This window comes from Eurosta solidaginis, chromosome 1 (genome assembly GCF_040869045.1).
Source record: "Eurosta solidaginis isolate ZX-2024a chromosome 1, ASM4086904v1, whole genome shotgun sequence".
Taxonomy (NCBI): domain Eukaryota; kingdom Metazoa; phylum Arthropoda; class Insecta; order Diptera; family Tephritidae; genus Eurosta; species Eurosta solidaginis.
In genome coordinates, this window is record NC_090319.1 from 99,453,986 (window position 1) to 99,472,906 (window position 18,921).

Below are 18,921 nucleotides of genomic sequence, written 5' to 3' on the forward strand. Positions count from 1 at the left end.
ATGGCCTTTATTAAAGTACTTCACAATAACACTTATACTTTGCAACTAGCTGGCTTAATAACCAAACTGATTGATAGCTGAAATGAAACTGAATTCTCGCCTCTACTGTTCTCGCATTTTTATACTCTTTGATTTCCTAGCTGCATACTTCTAGGCTTTTCCATTCCAGAACTTACTAGTTAATTTCTCAGCTACGACTACAGATGTATAATTTGTATAGCTTCTCTCACACCCCATGCGCTTGTATGTGTGGGCGACACTTCCACAATTATAATTGCCTACATTTAGGAGCATCTCAATAAGATGTCTGCATGTGTTTGGGTATCTCATCTCCGCTGCGTGTAACTTAACTTTCACACGAAGCGCGAAAGGTTTTTAAAAAATCAACCGTCTTGCTTGGTGGTTCAAATCAAATCTAAAAATTCTTTATTGATCTTCTCTTATTTATAACTTATTTACTTACCACTACATACAATTGCTTTGTGCTTAAGTTCTAAACAATGTGAAGCTTAAATGTTTATTTAAAACCAATTTCATCATTCGATGAAATAGGTTTAGCCTTGAAATGGCTTGCCCTTGAAAAATCAATAAAAATAGCCAACTGAATATTTGAGTTATTATTTACTTTAGCTTTTTCTGTTTAGATTAAAAATGCAGAGCTTAGGATATTTTAGATATTATCCACTTTAGCTCTTCCTGTTTAGAATTAAAATATGTGGTTACTAATTGCCAGTGTAGCAAAGACATATTTGAATCATATGCCTAAGTGGTTCAATGAAGCTATATTTGTTTACTTGGCGGGTAAGTGTTATGGGTGAATGGTGGCGTTAACTCCCCCGCTTCTAAATCGAAGCGTCCCGTCTTCGAATATATAGTTGTAAGGTGATTTATTTGATTTGACAATTTCATCAACATTTTTTCCTGTTCTTTAGAATTTTTCAACTTAATTTTAAAATTAACTTAATATATAATTACACTAATGAACAAAAGAGTAGTAAATGACCACCAAACGGGATTCTTTTTTATTTCTTGCTTAAGTGGCGTTAGTACATTAAAATTGTTCAATCTTAGATCTATATTTTTTGTTTCAACATACTGTTTCACAAAATATGGTTTAAATTGTCCATCTTTTAGGTATTTTAAAATTTTTCCTGATGGATTTTCATATCTTACATTATCTATCATAACCAAATCTTGAAAGGTTATCAAATAAACGCCCTGTAGCGTATGATTATTAACTTTATGTTCTCCTGCAATTATTATAGCTCCATCTTTTACTATTCTTATGGGTTCATTTGCTTCATTTAATTTTGTACAGTTTGCTTGCTTATTATTCAACAAATTTGATAAGCATGTGACATTTTTTCCTATCATACAAAAAGCATTATTTAATTCTCTTTTACAAAATTTAACGGAATAAAATTCATTGTGACATTTTATTATTTCATTTTCAATGAGCCATTTTCCATCATTTTGTGCTATAGCTATTGTTTTATATAATTTACACATCTTATTTACTTTTGCATATTTAATATAAACAACTATTAAATTATTACTTTGTGCGATCTTAAATTCTGCAACATCTATGACGTCTGTTATCGTTACATTAATCTGCTCTTTACTTATTATTTCTTGAATTTCCGACATATCTAAAATTAAAGGGTTCAAAATTCCTGCTTTTGACAATGTAATAGTCTGTATTGTGTTTTCAAGTTCAGTGATTATAAGTTTGTTTCTTTTTCATAAAAAAGCCACTTCATTAGAGCTACCTTGTAGTTGTTTTACTATTTGTGTTAATTCCGTTATTGTTTTAAATATTTGAGAATTGGTTGTAAATTGTTTATTTTATTATCTATTAACTCATTTACTTTATTTGTTATTTACATAAAATCGTTATGGTCAGGTGTACCTGTAATCCACTTCCACACTGTTCCCAACTCATTAATCCCCCTTTTTTGTCTATTATTATTAATTTTTAATTAGTTTAATAATGTTTTTATCATTTGTATTTCAAAGTCCATTCCCAAATCATCAATTAATTTCTCGTCAGATTCATATTTTTCCACAACGTCATGAAACAATGATAAATTTGTTAAGTGATATATTGTTCCATAACTTCCAAAAATTGCTGCATCTTCCTCCTCCACCAATATATAATTTTCTCTGGTGTAATCAATTATGTCCGACGCGACAATAGTGAGATTCAAAAATGTCAATGAGATTTGTATGAGTTTCTTCATCCCTATAAAATAACGTATTTAAACTTTAATATTATCCTTATGAATTATTCTGTTTCTATTCTGTATTTTAACTTTATTCCCCAAATCTTCTACTACTACCTGCTTTTTGTACCTCGGTTTTAATTTATTTCTTTCTCCATATATTTTTTCATATATAACCTCACCCCTGTGATAACTTTTCTGAAGCCTTTTTTTATTATGATGCTTTAGCATATTTTCCTGCGCCGATTTTAGTTTATCCCTTATATTAGCGTGAGTTTCTTTATTGAATAAAATATTACAAGGTTGTTTACCTGTTACCGAATGTATTGTTTTATTATACTGCTGTACCGCCCTCATAATTGATTCGAAATCACTTATTAGGCTGTGCTCCTGTTTCAAACAACGGGAAATTTCTATGAGTGTTGAATGAACTCTCTCTATTTGGCCATTGCTAGTACTGTGGCGTGGCGTACAGTAATAAATTTGTATATTTAACCTTTCCATTAGGAATTTGAATTGTATCGTACTCAAACCTGGTTCATTATCTAAAACTATACTTCCAACATCTGGGAATGTCTGTAGAAGTTCTAAAACCTTATCTTCTAATTTTACCTTATCTTCAATGTATTTCACCACCAGATACTTAGAATAAGAATCCACACATGTCAGAAATTTTCATTTCTGCGCAAAAAAAATATCAACATGGAGTTGTTCCCCTTCTTTTTCTGGAATGGGTGCCTCACCTATCGGAATATGTTTTGGGTGTCTTTCATATTTATTATTATTACATATATTACAATTTTTTACATATTGCTTAAATTGTTTTATCATTAACGGCCAATAGTATTGCTGTCTAATTTGAGCTACATTTTCTCTATAATTCCTATGTGCCCTATTATGAGTTTGTTCAATAATTATTCCTTGATCCTCTCTATTGGTTATATCATTCGGAAATGACTTCGAATATAGAAATTTCATCGTAGGGTATGCCTTCCTTAAAACATGTTTAATCTCATAAAGCACCTCAAGTGTGCAAAATATTCCTGTTACTATTTTTGGATTTAAATATTCCGTCAAAACTGGAGTTATATTTTCCGGTAAGTCGTATTCGATCAAAAAACGCTTGTTACCAAATGAGGAAATGGTTTCCAACGTTGTAATTCTTGCCCCTTTATCAATTAAAATTTGCTGTTTAAAATGGTTTAATGGTTTTTTTGTTGCATGAATTTGATATTCATCACTACTCTCTGCGGAATGTTGGGTACCTGTTAATGAATCACCCGAATTACCTGATTCTTCTGAAGTAGATAAATTATTTAAAATCTGTCTTGATAATGCGTCTGCAACGACATTTGTAGCCCCTGGTTTATAAACAATCTTTGGCGAATATTCCTCAATAAACGCTCTCCATCTCTTGATTTTAATGTTTGGATCTTTTTCGGAAATTGCAAACGACAATGGCTGATGATCGGTATGAATTTCCAAATCATTCACTCCATAAAGATAATTACGTAAAGCTTTTAATGCCCACTATAGCAAGCAATTCCTTCTCATTAGTAGCATAATTCAATTCTGTAGAGTTCAATGTCTTTGAAATAAACACAATGGGGTTTCCTTCCTGTGACAATACGGCCCCTAAAGCCACATTCGAAGCATCAGTGGTCAACACAAATTTTTTATTATAATCAGACTGTGTCAATTCTATATGTTGAGATAATAATTTTTTTAATTTTTCACAAGCAGCGATGCCCTCTTCATCAAGGCTAATAATTTTCTTTTTTGACAAATGCTGCGAAATTCTTCCATTTTCGCCTTGTAAATGTTTGGTTAATGGTTTTGCTATTACTGCGTAGTTTTCCACAAATTTCCTATAATAACCCGTCAATCCCAAAAATCCTCTCAACTGACGTAATGTTTTGGTGTTGGGTAGTTTTGTATCGTTTAAATTTTTCTTGGATCTGTCTTAATTATATCTTTTGCCACTACATAACCCAAAAAGTCTACCTCTTCTTGGTAAAACTTTGACTTTTCTGAAGATATTTTCATATTTGCTTTTTTAAGTATTTCAAATACCGACCTCAAATGTTTTTTGTGATCCTCCAAATCCTTGGAAAAAACTATGACATCGTCGACATAGACATGGCAAAACTTTCCCACAAATTCCCTCAACACATTATCCATAGCTCGCTGAAAAATACTCGGTGCATTTTTCAACCCAAACGGCATTCGTAAAAATTCATATTTCCCGTTATTCACTGAGAATGCCGTTTTATCTATGTCACTTTCATTCATCAATATCTGGTGAAATCCAGACTCCAAATCAATAGTGGAAAAATATTTAGATATTTCCAAATTTGCAAGTATTACTTCCGGATTAGGCATTGGATATCTATCTGACACTGTTTTTTCATTAAGTTTTTTAAAATGAATTACCAGTCTTAATTTTGGACATCCATCTTCATTCATGCCCTTTTTTGGAACAACCCACACTGGAGAGTTATATGGACTTTTACTTTCCCTAATTATGCCGTTTTGCAACAAATTTTGAATTTCTTCATTAACAAATTTGTTCACTGACATAGGATAAGGGTATTTGCTTTGACCAAACTGGTCTTTCCTCAATTGTTCGTATTTCCGCTTTCATGTCAGTGCGAAAGGGCAAATTTAAATTCAAATCACTATGTGCTGTGCTAACTTCTTCTAATACTTCTTTTTAATACTATATTGCCGGTAAAATCTTCGGCGGGAGCCTTAGGATTTTTGTATCCCAAGGGGTTTAAATTCTCAAATTTTTTACTTTTCTTTTCATATTTTTTTCTTTTGTTGCCGGTAGTTACATCGGCGGGCGCCTTAGGACTTGTATATCCCAAGGGGTTTAAATGTTTACTCTTAACAGTTTTCTTTGTATCTTTAAATTTTTTTGCTTTAATTTTTTTGGTTTTGCCGGTAAATGCTTCGGCGGGAGCCTTAGGACTACTGTGTCCCAAGGGGTTTAAAACTGCATTATTGTTGCCAGCATTTTCACTGTCTGCCATTTCAGATTCAATATCTGAAATAATTAAGGTTTCTTCTCTATTATTATTTATTATTAATTTTTTGTTTTCAAAATCCACCACCGCATTAATTTTCTTTAAAAAATTGAATCCAATTAAGAGATCCGATTCCAAATTATCGATCTCATAAAACATCTGTTTTATACCAAACAAATGTATTAGGTGGTAATATTTTATTATGGTATAACCATTAATGGTTTTTACTCTTTTATATATGGCAAGCTCATTTTTATTGTTATAAATTCCTGCTTTTATGTAGCAACTTGTTGCTCCAGTATCAATTAAAATTTTAAAATGTTTACATATAGTTTTGTCATATTGCAGGATATATGGCAAGCTTAGCTTTGATCTAAAAAATGGTCCTCATCAATATTATTAACTCGTTGTACTTTGTTTGGTGGTTGAACACTTAACTGTGCACTAGCATGTGGTCTTTTATCAGCCACATTGCTCTGATTATTTGTAAAGTAATTATTTCGATAATTGCTTTGAATATTATTTGGCATTTGTTGTGGTCGGTTTTGAATCTGGATAGTCCGATCGACATCCATAGGTGTCGGTCGAGGTTGATCATGCTCTTGAACCGTCCTTTGGTTGTAATCAATTTGTGGTTGGCTTTGCCCCAACCGTAAATTATTGCTAAAGTTATTTCTTCGAGGTTGGCTTTGTGCAAATCGTAAATTATCATTAAAATTGTTGTTAAAATTATTTTGTTGCCTACCCTTAACTATGTCCGAAAAAGTTGGTGTTTTTCCAAACTGTAATGCGAAATTCACTCGCATATTATTTGATTCAAGCTCTTGAGCTTTCGCAAGAGCATTTGGCAAATCACTTGGCGAAAGTGAAAACAATACCTGGGACAAATTGCCATTTAAAAAAAAAATAAATAAAATCCCGTAATAAATATTCGTAACGCATCGCGCCTATTTTTAGAATTTAATTCTTTGGTCACCGCACTTTCTGATCCGTACGTCATTATAGTTTTATTTATAGGTAAGGTTAACTTCTCATTCACTTTATTATAATATTCAATGATAGTGTTATTGCCCTGACGCAATATACTCATCTCATGCTCAATAATATGAGCAGGTCTCTTGTCAGCATACGCGAAATCAAGGCGGGCCAATATGGCATCAAAATTCAATACTGTCCCGTGATTTGAAAGTATATCATTTGCTTCATTCGTTACCTTGTTCCTCAATATTGTCAAGGCAGCGAAATACTTACGGCTACCCCTAATGTACAAGCTCATTGTATTGTTAGCTGACTCTCTCCAGCTAACATACTTGGTTGGTTTACCACTAAATTCCGGTAAAGATTTTATGACATCCAAAGATTCATCGCAATGAATCTGGGGATCTATTTCTTCTGTCCTATAATCCGTCACTGTTGCTGTCCTTGTAAGGTTCTCGATTTGTCTTTTCAAATCCGAGACCTCCAATCTAAGAGAAGCATTGGTAGCTGCTTTTAATCTGGCTATAACTGCCTCATTATCTCCATTTACTGACATCTTAGAAAAACTCTCTATCAAACAAAACAATAAAATAATTTCCTCCTTAATTTAATTCAAATTAATAAAATGGCTTTCTCTTAAGTCTTTGGTTATTCTTTAAATACGGACACTTTTTTATTTTATGGTTATTACCACAATAATTGCAATAGTAAAGTCCCTCGTAACGGGGCAGACTCGGTTTATTGCCCATACAAATGTTTAATTTGTTTTTAAAATTTTATGAAAATATTCTTAGTTTTAATGTAAATACGTAACTTATAAAAAAAACAGCGACTCACTGTAGTTGTCTTCTATTACGCTATCCGTTTGATCCTTTGTTGCTGCTACTGGTGTTCTTGTTGCTGTTACTGATGCCCTCTTGTAATTTCGTGGCTTTTGTTTGATATTTGTTTTATTACTCTCCTATTTTATTTTGTTAGTGCCGATTAGATGTTCGTTTTCACTTTGTCCCACAGTTTTGCTTCACTTTGTTTCGTAATCGAAACTTAAAGAGTTAAAAAGTCTCTTGATTTTGTTTAGCTTTTCTCATATTTTATATGATACTTGTTTTTATTTTGATTTGGTAACTAGAGATTTATGTCTCTTTTTATTGTTACCTTTAGGAGATTTTTTAAAAAAATTGCTCCTGGGTTTGTTTTACTTTTCTCATATTTTATATGATACTTGTTTTTGTTACGGTCTGCTGCTACGGTCTACGGCTACGATCCACTTGGGAGCGTATTCGCGCGAACACACCTAGTGATGGGGCGAAAGTTGCGATAAAAAGTATCGAAAAACAAGGAAAAAACGGACCGGCCATCACTAGCGAAAATTGCCATGAGTTTCCGGCAAGAAGAAAAAGAGAAAAGGTGAAAAATTGCGTGAGCGAAATTTTGGCGACGCTACAATTATACAAACGGGATATATAACATCTAGGGGCATTACTTCAGCAGCAAAGGCGTCAAGTTCCGCCAATATACTGCTTTAGTAACCTTATTGCTCACTTCGCATCCCCAACGATACTCAACTATACTGCTTTAGTAACCTTATTGCTCACTTCGCATGCCCAACGATACTCAACTAATCACAAAACATCCTCGCCGGCTGTGCGCGTAAGCAGGTGATTGTCCAGAAACTAGGAAAGAGTCGATAGCGCAAAACACCGAAACCGTTCTTTCCGACAAATCTCGTTTCCACGCGTCTATTTTGGGTGGTAATAAACCTTGCACCGGTTGTGTTGCGTGGACACAAGATCCAGTTGAAGTAGGTCGGCGTTCGCAGTCACACCTAGTGAGATAAACCACTTCCTCTACGTTTACGAAGAACCCTACCATCTGCGGAAAAGCGTCCGACACCACCTCTGCCTCCAGGACCAGCAGTACGCTGCCGCGTAATACAATCAACGTCAAAGAGCCAAGTCTTCCGGCTCGTAAAGGGTAGCACGAAGCTTTATCGCCACCCGGTTCACTCGGTTACCTCGACCCAAAGCGCCAACCACCACCAACGGCGCCCACTATTATCACGGGCACCACCGACAAGAATATTAGCCGCATCCTTATCAGCTACGACCATAACGGCTACAACAATACTAGCCGCATCCTTATCAGCTACGACTATACCGGCTATGACAATACTAGCGCAACCCTATCCGCTACGACCATAACGGCTACAACAATACTAGCCGCATCTTTATCAGCTACGATCATACGGGCTACAATATACCAGCTACAATGACAACCACAGGGCAGCGAACATAGGCCTGCGGCCAGGCCAATTGCGACAACGACTATCAGCGGTTAAAGCGGTGAGTTCGTTCCAATACTGAACTAAGTATACGTATGTGTAGTCTCAACCTTGTTCTTTACCAAGCTGCATCCACTTGTAGTAAAGTTAACGTATTATACCATGCAAAAAAAAAAGTAGACGTAACGTAAAGTGAAGTAAGGAGGTTTAATCAACTTAGAAGCATAAAAAAAAGGAAAAAAACAAAACATATCTTAATGGTCATAGGTAGGCAATTTGTACTGCCCGTGAAACAAAAAAAGTTTCAGGTATTAAAAGTTGCTTTGCGTTACAGTAAAATTTTAGTATTACTTTTTAATTAATACAATTGTTGCGGATATGTTTTTGGAATGAGCAAAAGCTATTGATATTGTTTCTGTAAGGAATAAAGTTTTATTGGTAGTTCAAGTTCAATTGCATTATCAGTTAAAACGCATTAAATTTATATTAAGGGATGCAATTAACGAGTAATGCAAATTAACTTACATTATCAACAAAAAAAAATATATATACTATTTCTATAATCTTTATCAGTAAACTGTTAAATTTAGTGATAATGTAAGTTACAGTACATGCAAATTTTTATTGCTTAGTGCCATCTTACTAACTGCAGCATGCCCGTGTAAATTGTGAATAATTAATATGGCATCTACTTTATTGTTTTTTTTTCATTATCAACCTCAACTCAAGAAGTGAATGCATTGTCGAGTTTAACTTACAAATCATAAAATTTGCAGTGGAACCTAAATTGCTTCATTCTACATGAATATATGTCAAAAATAAATTTATACATATTAAAGTAATATTATTATATACATACATGAAACCTTTCAAATCTGAATTATTTTCTTTGTTCTTTCATTTTATTATTTTAATTTTATTTTTTTTGACTGAGTTGAACTAAACACAAAACAATACCAGCACTGACTGGTACATGCAAAACAGTTTACGTTTCACCTGAACAAGTAAAACGATTTCATTAATTTCACTTTAAATTTAAAAGTTCACTTTTTGCCTGAACAGGTAAAACGATGTCGTTAGTTTTACTATAAATTTAAAAGTTCACGTTTTACCTGAACATGTAAAACGATTTCGTTAATTTTACCATAAATTTAAAAGTTCACGTTCTACCTGAACAGGTAAATGATTTCGTTAAATTTTCTATGAATTTAAGAGTTCACGTTTTACTTGAACATGTAAATGATTTCGTTAATTTTTCTGCGAATTTAAAAGTTCACGTTTTACTTGAACATGTGAAACAATTTCTTCGAGGAGTATGATTTACCCCAAATTTAGTCTTAGTTGCGTTTATAACAATTTTCCTAGTACATAGTACATATTATTGTCATTATACTATGTGTTATACCGAATTGATGTTTTGTTAAACTCAAAATAAGTCTACTACAACAACATATTAATTTTTTAAGGGGGCCCCAATTATCGGAAGTTGTATCCAAACTGTACAGCCCTAAGATAGGTTTGTGAATGAAAAGAGAAAGGGCATTTAACCAAATTTCTACTTTGTATGTAATCTATCTACAATTCATAAGCACATTTTTTTACAATTTTTTTTTGCACCAAGCGCTTATAACCCTTGTCAAAAAAAAAGGAGGTGACATAATTATAGGTATAGCTTTAAATATTTCTTTCATAGCATACATACTTTAGTAAAAATGAAATTTGAATAAACTTGTAAATAATATGGGAATGCTGGCGTCGCCATTTATTTAGAAGGCACGTAGGGTTACCAGGTAAGGGGCCACCGAAATTTAGGTGCGTCGGTGGCCATGGATTTTGAGGGGGGGCATAGCACCGGGCGTCGCAACAACACCCGCTGCGCCCCTCTATATATTCGGCCCTTTTTGTTTTTCTTATTTTAATTTTCACCCGTTTTTTTTTAGTTTGATTTTCAGCGTTAGTAACCGGCCATGTCCGGTTCGGTAATTTTTTTTGCGGTTATTTTTTTTTTTAATTTAAATTTTGAATGTTTTAACGGTCTGTCCGTGACATCCGGTTCGACCGGATGTTGTTTTAGTCCATTTGAGCGTTTTGAATGAGTTCTGCGCTTTTGTCAGTTTTTTTAAAGGCATGATATGACTTTTTTCTGATTATGGCGTAGGAACAGTAAGGTTGGCAAGGACCCGCCCCAGCCGACAATGACTAGCCAATGTGCACCACCACATCATGCCGACCGCCTTCCTTACTGCTGTTTCATCGAAAATGCCTTACCATAACAGATGGCGCCCAACGTGGCACCTGAGGCGCTGGTCGCGAGGGTCAGTCGGGTCAACCTGTGAAGTTGACCATCCCACCAGTCCGAGTGAGCAGCCACAGAAGCTGCCACCTACGTTGCGGTGGGATGGTTGGACGGATCAGGTTATCCGGGCTGGTCATCGGGGGCAGTAGCTGACGGAGCCATGTGACTTAACGTCAGTTATCCGGATTTTTTTTTTTATGTTTCCACCGATGAGGCAGTGCTGCACGCACTTTATTTTTTTTGTTTGTAAGTGGGATTCTAGTTGCCGGAATGTTGTCCGTAGTCGGCTAGGAATAACTTTGTCCGCTAAATTGGGATTCTTATATTTTTCTTTGTAATGTTTAAATTGTTATAGTTTTCTTTAGCCGAATTTGTGTTGTTAGAGTGAGTGTGTGTGTATATGTGGTGAAAGAACCCCAGCTCATCCCACGCCCCAGGTGGTAAAGTAGAATACCACCCGGACTATGACGGGTTGAGCTGGGATTCAAAGTGGCACCCTTCCCTGTCCCACCAGTCTGGGGAGCGGCCCTTGAAGCCGCTCCACCCATAGCGGCGGAGGCAGGAGGGGTGTCCCGGGTGAATGGACGGGAGGCCTCAGCACCCCCAGCCAGTACCACTAGCGCGTCCCCAGAGACCGCCTCTGCGTTGCGGCTGGGTGTGTTGGGACCAACCTGTGTGTGTAGGAAATTGACCCTAGTGGTCCCAACCAGTCCCAGAGGTAGGTCCTTAAGACCCCCTTATGCGTTGCGGTTGGGAGCACTAGGGACAAGAATGAATGAGTTTGTGTTTTTTTTTTTCTTTTTTTCTGTAGCCCGAGTGCCTTCGGGGAATGGGATGTCAGCGTCCCATTGAGTATCCAAATTTTTTTTGGCCTTCTGTGGGGGCGATGACCACTAGCCTTTCGGAGTTTGGACAAGTTCTCCTTTATCAAAATGACTACCCAAATATTTTTTTTGGCCTTCTGTGGGGGCGATAACCACTAGCCTTTCGGAGTTTGGACGAGTTCTCCTTTATCAAAATGTCTACCCAAATATACTTTTTTTGGCCTTCTTTGGGGGCGATAACCACTAGCCTTTCGGAGTTTGGACGAGTTCTCCATATCAAAATGTCTACACCTTTTTTTGTTTTGCCTTTCTGTGGGGGGCGATAACCACTAGAAATCATCTTTCGGAGTTTTGACGAGTTCTCCATAACAAATGTCTAATTGCCGCAAAGCCCTTTTAAACGAGGAAACAGAAATAATTCCCAACTTGACTTAACCTTTTTTTTGATGGACCCATGTTGCCCGGCTAGCTTCGTAGTAGGACTTTGAGACTTATCTCAGGGGTGAGTCGTGCCCCACGTTGATTGGCATCGGAGGCCCCTGGCAGTGGCTTCCCACAGCGGATCCGGTTTCCTGTTCGCTTCATCGTCAGGTCTTCAAAGCGAAGCAGGTTTGTTACGGTCTGCTGCTACGGTCTACGTCTACGATCCACTTGGGAGCGTATTCGCGCGAACACACCTAGTGATGGGGCGAAAGTTGCGATAAAAAGTATCGAAAAACAAGGAAAAAAACAGACCGGCCATCACTAGCGAAAATTGGCATGAGTTTCCGGCAAGAAGAAAAAGAGAAAAGGTGAAAAATTGCGTGAGCGAAATTTTGGCGACGCTACAATTATACAAACTGGATATATAACATCTAGGGGCATAACTTCAGCAGCAAAGGCGTCAAGTTCCGCCAATATACAGCTTTAGTAACCTTATTGCTCACTTCGCATCCCCAACGATACTCAACTATACTGCTTTAGTAACCTTATTGCTCACTTCGCATCCCCAACGATACTCAACTAATCACAAAACATCCTCGCCGGCTGTGCGCGTAAGCAGGTGATTGTCTAGAAACTAGGAAAGAGTCGATAGCGCAAAGCACCGAAACCGTTCTTTCCGACAAATCTCGTTTCCACGCGTCTATTTTGGGTGGTAATAAACCTTGCACCGGTTGTGTTGCGTGGACACAAGATCCAGTTGAAGTAGGTCGGCGTTCGCAGTCACACCTAGTGAGATAAACCACTTCCTCTACGTATACGAAGAACCCTACCATCTGCGGAAAAGCGTCCGACACCACCTCTGCCTCCAGGGCCAGCAGTACGCTGCCGCGTAATACAATCAACGTCAAAGAGCCAAGTCTTCCGGCTCGTAAAGGGTAGCACGAAGCTTTATCCCCACCCGGTTCACTCGGTTACCTCGACCCAAAGCGCCAACCACCACCAATGGCGCCCACTATTATCACGGGCACCACCGACAAGAATATTAGCCGCAACCTTATCAGCTACGACCATAACGGCTACAACAATACTAGCCGCATCCTTATCAGCTACGACCATAACGGCTACAACAATACTAGCCGCATCCTTATCAGCTACGACTATACCGGCTATGACAATACTAGCGCAACCCTATCCGCTACGACCATTTCTTATTTTAATTTTCAGCCGTTTTTTTTTTAGTTTGATTTTCAGCGTTAGTAACCGGCCGTGTCCGGTTCGGTAATTTTTTTTTGCGGTTATTTTTTTTTTAATTTAAATTTTGAATGTTTTAACGGTCTGTCCGTGACATCCGGTTCGACCGGATGTTGTTTTAGTCCATTTGAGCGTTTTGAATTAGTTCTGCGCTTTTGTCAGTTTTTTTAAAGGCATGATATGACCTTTTTTTCTGATTATGGCGCAGGAACAGTAAGGTTGGCAAGGACCCGCCCCAGCCGACAATGACTAGCCAATGTGCACCACCACATCATGCCGACTGCCTTCCTTACTGCTGTTCCATCGAAAATGCGTTACCATAACATTTTTATTTTGATTTGGTAACTAGAGATTTATGTCTCCTTTTATTGTTACCTTTAGGAGATTTTTTTAAAAAATTTCTCCTGGCAGGATCGCCACTTAACTTTCACACGAAGCGCGAAAGGTTATTAAAAAATCAACCGTCTTGCTTGGTGGTTCAAATCAAATCTAAAAATTCTTTATTGTTCTTCTCTTATTTATAACTTATTTATTGTGCTTAAGTTCTAAACAATGTGAAGCTTAAATGTTTACTTAAAACCAATTTCATCATTCGATGAAATAGGTTTAGCCTTGAAATGACTTGCCCTTGAAAAATCAATAAAAATAGCCAACTGAATATTTGAGTTATTATTTACTTTAGCTTTTTCTGTTTAGATTAAAAATGCAGAGCTTAGGATATTTGAGATATTATCCACTTTAGCTCTTCCTGTTTAGAATTAAAATATGTGGTTACTAATTGCCAGTGTAGCAAATACATATTTGAATCATATGCCTAAGTGGTCCAATGAAGCTATATTTGTTTACTTGGCGGGTAAGTGCTATGGGTGAATGGTGGCGTTAACTTGTATGTACATATGTGTAGATATAATGATTGAATTATTGATGTGAATTCACGCTCATCCACATCAATTCCTTCTGCTTCCATTGCCTCTCGTAGCCGTGCCTGAAGTTCGAGTTTAACGCCGCTTGTATTCAATCCACGGCTCTCCAACTCCTTATTCAGTTGCTGGATCTTCAATTCACTGAACTTTGCCATGTCCTTGTTGTCCTCTGGAATTTATTCAACAATTCCTCTTCTGACACCAATTGTAACGAATTTACTTGCAAATCCTCTTATTTGCCCTTCTGTTAAGTTCGAATCACTAAACTGTTGAATAAATAACTCCAATATTGAATAATGGAAAAATGGCCTTTATTAAAGTACTTCACAATAACACTTATACTTTGCAACTAGCTGGCTTAATAACCAAACTGATTGATAGCTCAAATGAAACTGAATTCTCGCCTCTACTGTTCTCGCATTTTTATACTCATTGATTTCCTAGCTGCATACTTCTAGGCTTTTCCATTCCAGAACTTACTAGTTGGTTTCTCAGCTACGACTACAGATCAGAGCTGTAAAATGATTCAATCAATACAGTTATAAATCAATACTGATTCATTTTATAAATATGAATGGTGAAATTCAAATATATAAGCCAAGTTTGAATGCGATTTAATGTTTTCCATTCAAAAATTCCGTTAGTGATTGCATGACTGGAAAAAAAGCATTCAGCTTGATTGTGAGTGCATCGAGACCACTCCCACTCACGAGTGATTGCAAAATTTGTTGACTGCAATCACATTTTCATTCAGTTCCATTGAAATTTTCGTTTTCAGGGTTGATACTTTCGTATACTCTTGATGGTTAACATACCTGTGATTGGTTTGAAGTTGTCAAAAAATATAAGTAACCGGACTGCCATATTTCATTTAAAACATGTTTGATTCTAAAAAGTTTTATTCCGTGGATTTTGCTTCAAACAAATTAAATCCAATAAAATGTGTTTCTATTCCGATTGGAAGAAATCAGACATACGAATTCCAGAGTCAAAATATTCAAAAAACTAAATTGGAATATAATATTACCTACAACAAAATAATATTTAGTCATAAGGTCCAAAATTGGCTTCCGTATTCAATAACTACGGTGACTCTGACTCAATGTTTTGACATTTTGTATTTTATTAAAGTTCTTTACTGATTTCTACTAAATTAAGCATTATTTTTTAAGGAGATTAATGGAAATCAATTGCCACATAAAATGTGTATTTTATAAAGTGCATTTCAATGGTGTTCTTGAAGTGAAAGTGTAGAAAAAAGCATTTAAAAATTCGAAGCGGTAGATGTCAAGAAGCAATGTACAGTGTTTCATAATAGAACAAAGTCTAAACAAATTCGGGGCGATACGATACATAAAATGAAAGTTTTGGAGTGTGCCACATTGGATGTGGAATAACTCTGAGGAGGACCCACTATATATATGTTTATGTCAATATAATTATATTTTTAATACCGTGAATTACATATGTGTTTAATTTTATGAATCGAAGGGAAACCGAAAATTTTAGTTTAATTTATGACTTACAAAAAATTTTTATTGGAGTTACCGATTAACAACGTCAGACGAAATTCGTCTATTTTCGTCCTCCAATACATTTTATTACTGTTGTAAATTTTATAATAAGCTACTCAAGGGACCACTCTAGCTAACCGGCATTCATTATTAATTATTAAGAAATTCGCATTTATATATTTGTTCGTGTTAACATATATCATGTGTAAAAATTGCCGCTAGAATGAACTTGTGATACTAACGATTGTACACAAAACCATCGATGTTGTTGTAGCAGTGCTTCGCCCCATCCAACAGGTGCGACCACTCAAATATTTGCATCAATATCCTTTAAAGGGAGTCCTAGGAAACCTGCAGTTTCAACAGGGATGGACATAGTGAAAGGGGTGTTAGAGGCGTTGGTTCCACATTGCAATTAAAGAGATGGTTGGTGTCATGTGCAGGCAGGACATGCCTTTTTGTATGTCGCGGTTGATTCTGAATAGGTAAGAGTTTAACCTGTTACAGTATCCATATCGAAGTTGAGCTAGAGTGGCGCGCGAGTTTTATTATATCAATATAAAACAATATGTTGTTGGATGCAAGATTATTTATTGAATGAATTTTCTATTTTTTTGATGTTAGAAATTTTCTTTCAATTTCAATTGTTACATAGTTTTATAAATAAATACAGAAATATCCAGTAGAATGCGTAAACAGTACTAAGTATTTAATATAATTAACAAACTAAAACTAACATAATAATAATATCAACATATTAGTGGAATATATAGACATAATATATAACTTCCCCATCGCTAGCATTTAAAATACCTCAAGTATTTTAAATTAACAGTATTTAAATATAGTTCAGCAATTTAACAAAAAAAAAAAAAAAAATTTTATTAATAACAACAATTAATTTTAGTAATAATAACAATGTAACAATAGTAACAGCCATGATAGTTAAATTTAATATTATTTATATAATAGACCAATTGATAGAATATATTTTAAATTTTACATACAAATTTCAAACAAATTCAGTTACATTATATGTAAGTTTTCTTTTAATATTTGAATTATGAATATTTTCTAGTTTTGAGTTTATATATTTGGATTGTTCTTTGTGTCGTAAAGCTTTATAGTTCTTTATATATCCTTCAGTTCTATCTTCTATATAATTTTCTCTAGTCTTATTCCTTTTTTCAATATATTTTTGTTTTATGAATAAAATATTTTTATATATATTTTCTTTATTACAATATCCAAGTTCAATACTTATTGGCTTTTCTTTAGTAACCGAATGATATGTATTATTATAATATTCTATTGCCTTGCTAATTTTATCTTTAATATTAAGTGATTTTTGTTCTAGCATCAACACTCTTATTTTTTCTGAAATTGTATTATGTAGTTTTTCTATGTCAGCATTGCCAGTAGGATTATTTGGCTTTACCAAATGTAACTCTATATTTTCAATTTCCAGATACTCTTTAATATATATACCTCTAAACTCGTTATCACAAATCAGTTTTCTGAAGTGTCCCTTTTGTGATTTATAAAGCCTCAACTTCTCAATAATTGTTCGATGGTTTCTATCCTCTAAATAATATGCGGTAGCGAATTTTGAAAAACGGTCAATAAATGTTAAAAAACTTGATTTAGAGTTTGTATAAATATCCATGTGTACAATTTGATTTATATCTGTTGGAGTTTCAGTTAGGCGAAATTTAGCTTTTATAGGTTTTCTATCAAATTTAGCTTTTGTCCAAATAGAACAATTGTTAATATATTTTTTTATCAAAATTTTCAAATTAGGAATATAAATTAATTTCTTTAATCCAAAATAATTTTCGCTTATGCCAGTATGACTTGTTTCATTTTTATGATAATTATGAATTTGCCTATAAGCCTCTTCCTCCGTTTCTATATCTTTAGCATGATAAGAACATCCAACAAATTTAATACTATCCACATTTCCATATAACTCCAATATTTTATTTTGCAAAATGGCATATTGATGGTCATCTAACTCAGTATATATACCTATTTTACCTCTAGTTATATGCCTTTTCAGAATTTCCTCTAAATTATTATCTAACTCAGAAGAATTAATAAAAACCTTCTTGTTTTGTTGTTTCACATCTACATCTTTTAGTTTATTATCTGTTAATATAATTTGTACTTTGAATCTATTAACTACTGTGTTTAAAATAGGAATATGGTCTTGAATGGCTTCATTTTGAGAATGAATTGTGGCTAAATCGCTTGTTACTTTATTATGTAAAGAATCTTCAGAAGCAGTTAACATATGAATTTCATTTTTATCTACATTTATCCGACTTAAGAAATCTGCAACTTGATTTTCCTTGCCTTTAATATATGTTACATTAATATTGAACTCACTTAATTTGATTAGCCAACGATGTAATCGAGGACTCATTTTCCCTTGCGATTTTACAAAAAGCCATCAGAAAGGATTTCAAATTTATTACCATATAAATAAGACCGAAAATAACTAGTTCCCCACACAATTGCAAGAAGCTCTCTTTCAGTAGCTGAATAATTTTTTTCAGGCTCATTTAATGTTCTATTTGCATAACATATTGGGTGACCATCTTGCTGTAAATCAGCACCAACAGCGAAACAACTCGCATCAGTAACGAGTTGGAATTTTTTATTGAAATCGAGATATTTTAAAACTGGTGGTTCCGTTATTAATAGCTTAAGCTTATCAAAGGAATTTATGTAATTTGAATCATTAACATTTAATTTAACTCCTTTTTTTAAACATTTGATCATTGCATACGCCACCTTTGAAAAATCTTTTATAAACTTTCTATAATAACCAGCTATACTAAGAAAAGATTTAATCTGTTTCACGGTACTTGGTAATTTTAATTCTAAAATTTGATCAACTTTGGTTGTGTTGGGTTTAATTCCTTCAGGTGTTAAAATATGACCCAAATACAAAGTTTCCTTTGCAAAAAATTTACATTTATTTATTTGAATTTTGAGATTTGCTTCCTTAAGCTTCGCCAACACTGATTGACATCATTTATATGTTATTGAAGACTTGTAGAAAAAATTAAAATATCATCTAAATAAACTACAAAAACTTTATTGATAAAATCTCGTAAAATGGTATTCATTAGTCTTTGAAAAGTTGCAGGTGCATTTTTCAGGCCAAATGGCATG

At 34.7% G+C, this 18,921-nt stretch overlaps 1 protein-coding gene across 1 annotated transcript in view; it reads right to left on the reverse strand.

Moving 5' to 3' along the window:
- Positions 1–18,921, reverse strand: part of RhoGAP92B (Rho GTPase activating protein at 92B) — a 131,065-nt gene that overhangs the window by 7,711 nt on the left and 104,433 nt on the right. The window lies entirely within an intron of this gene.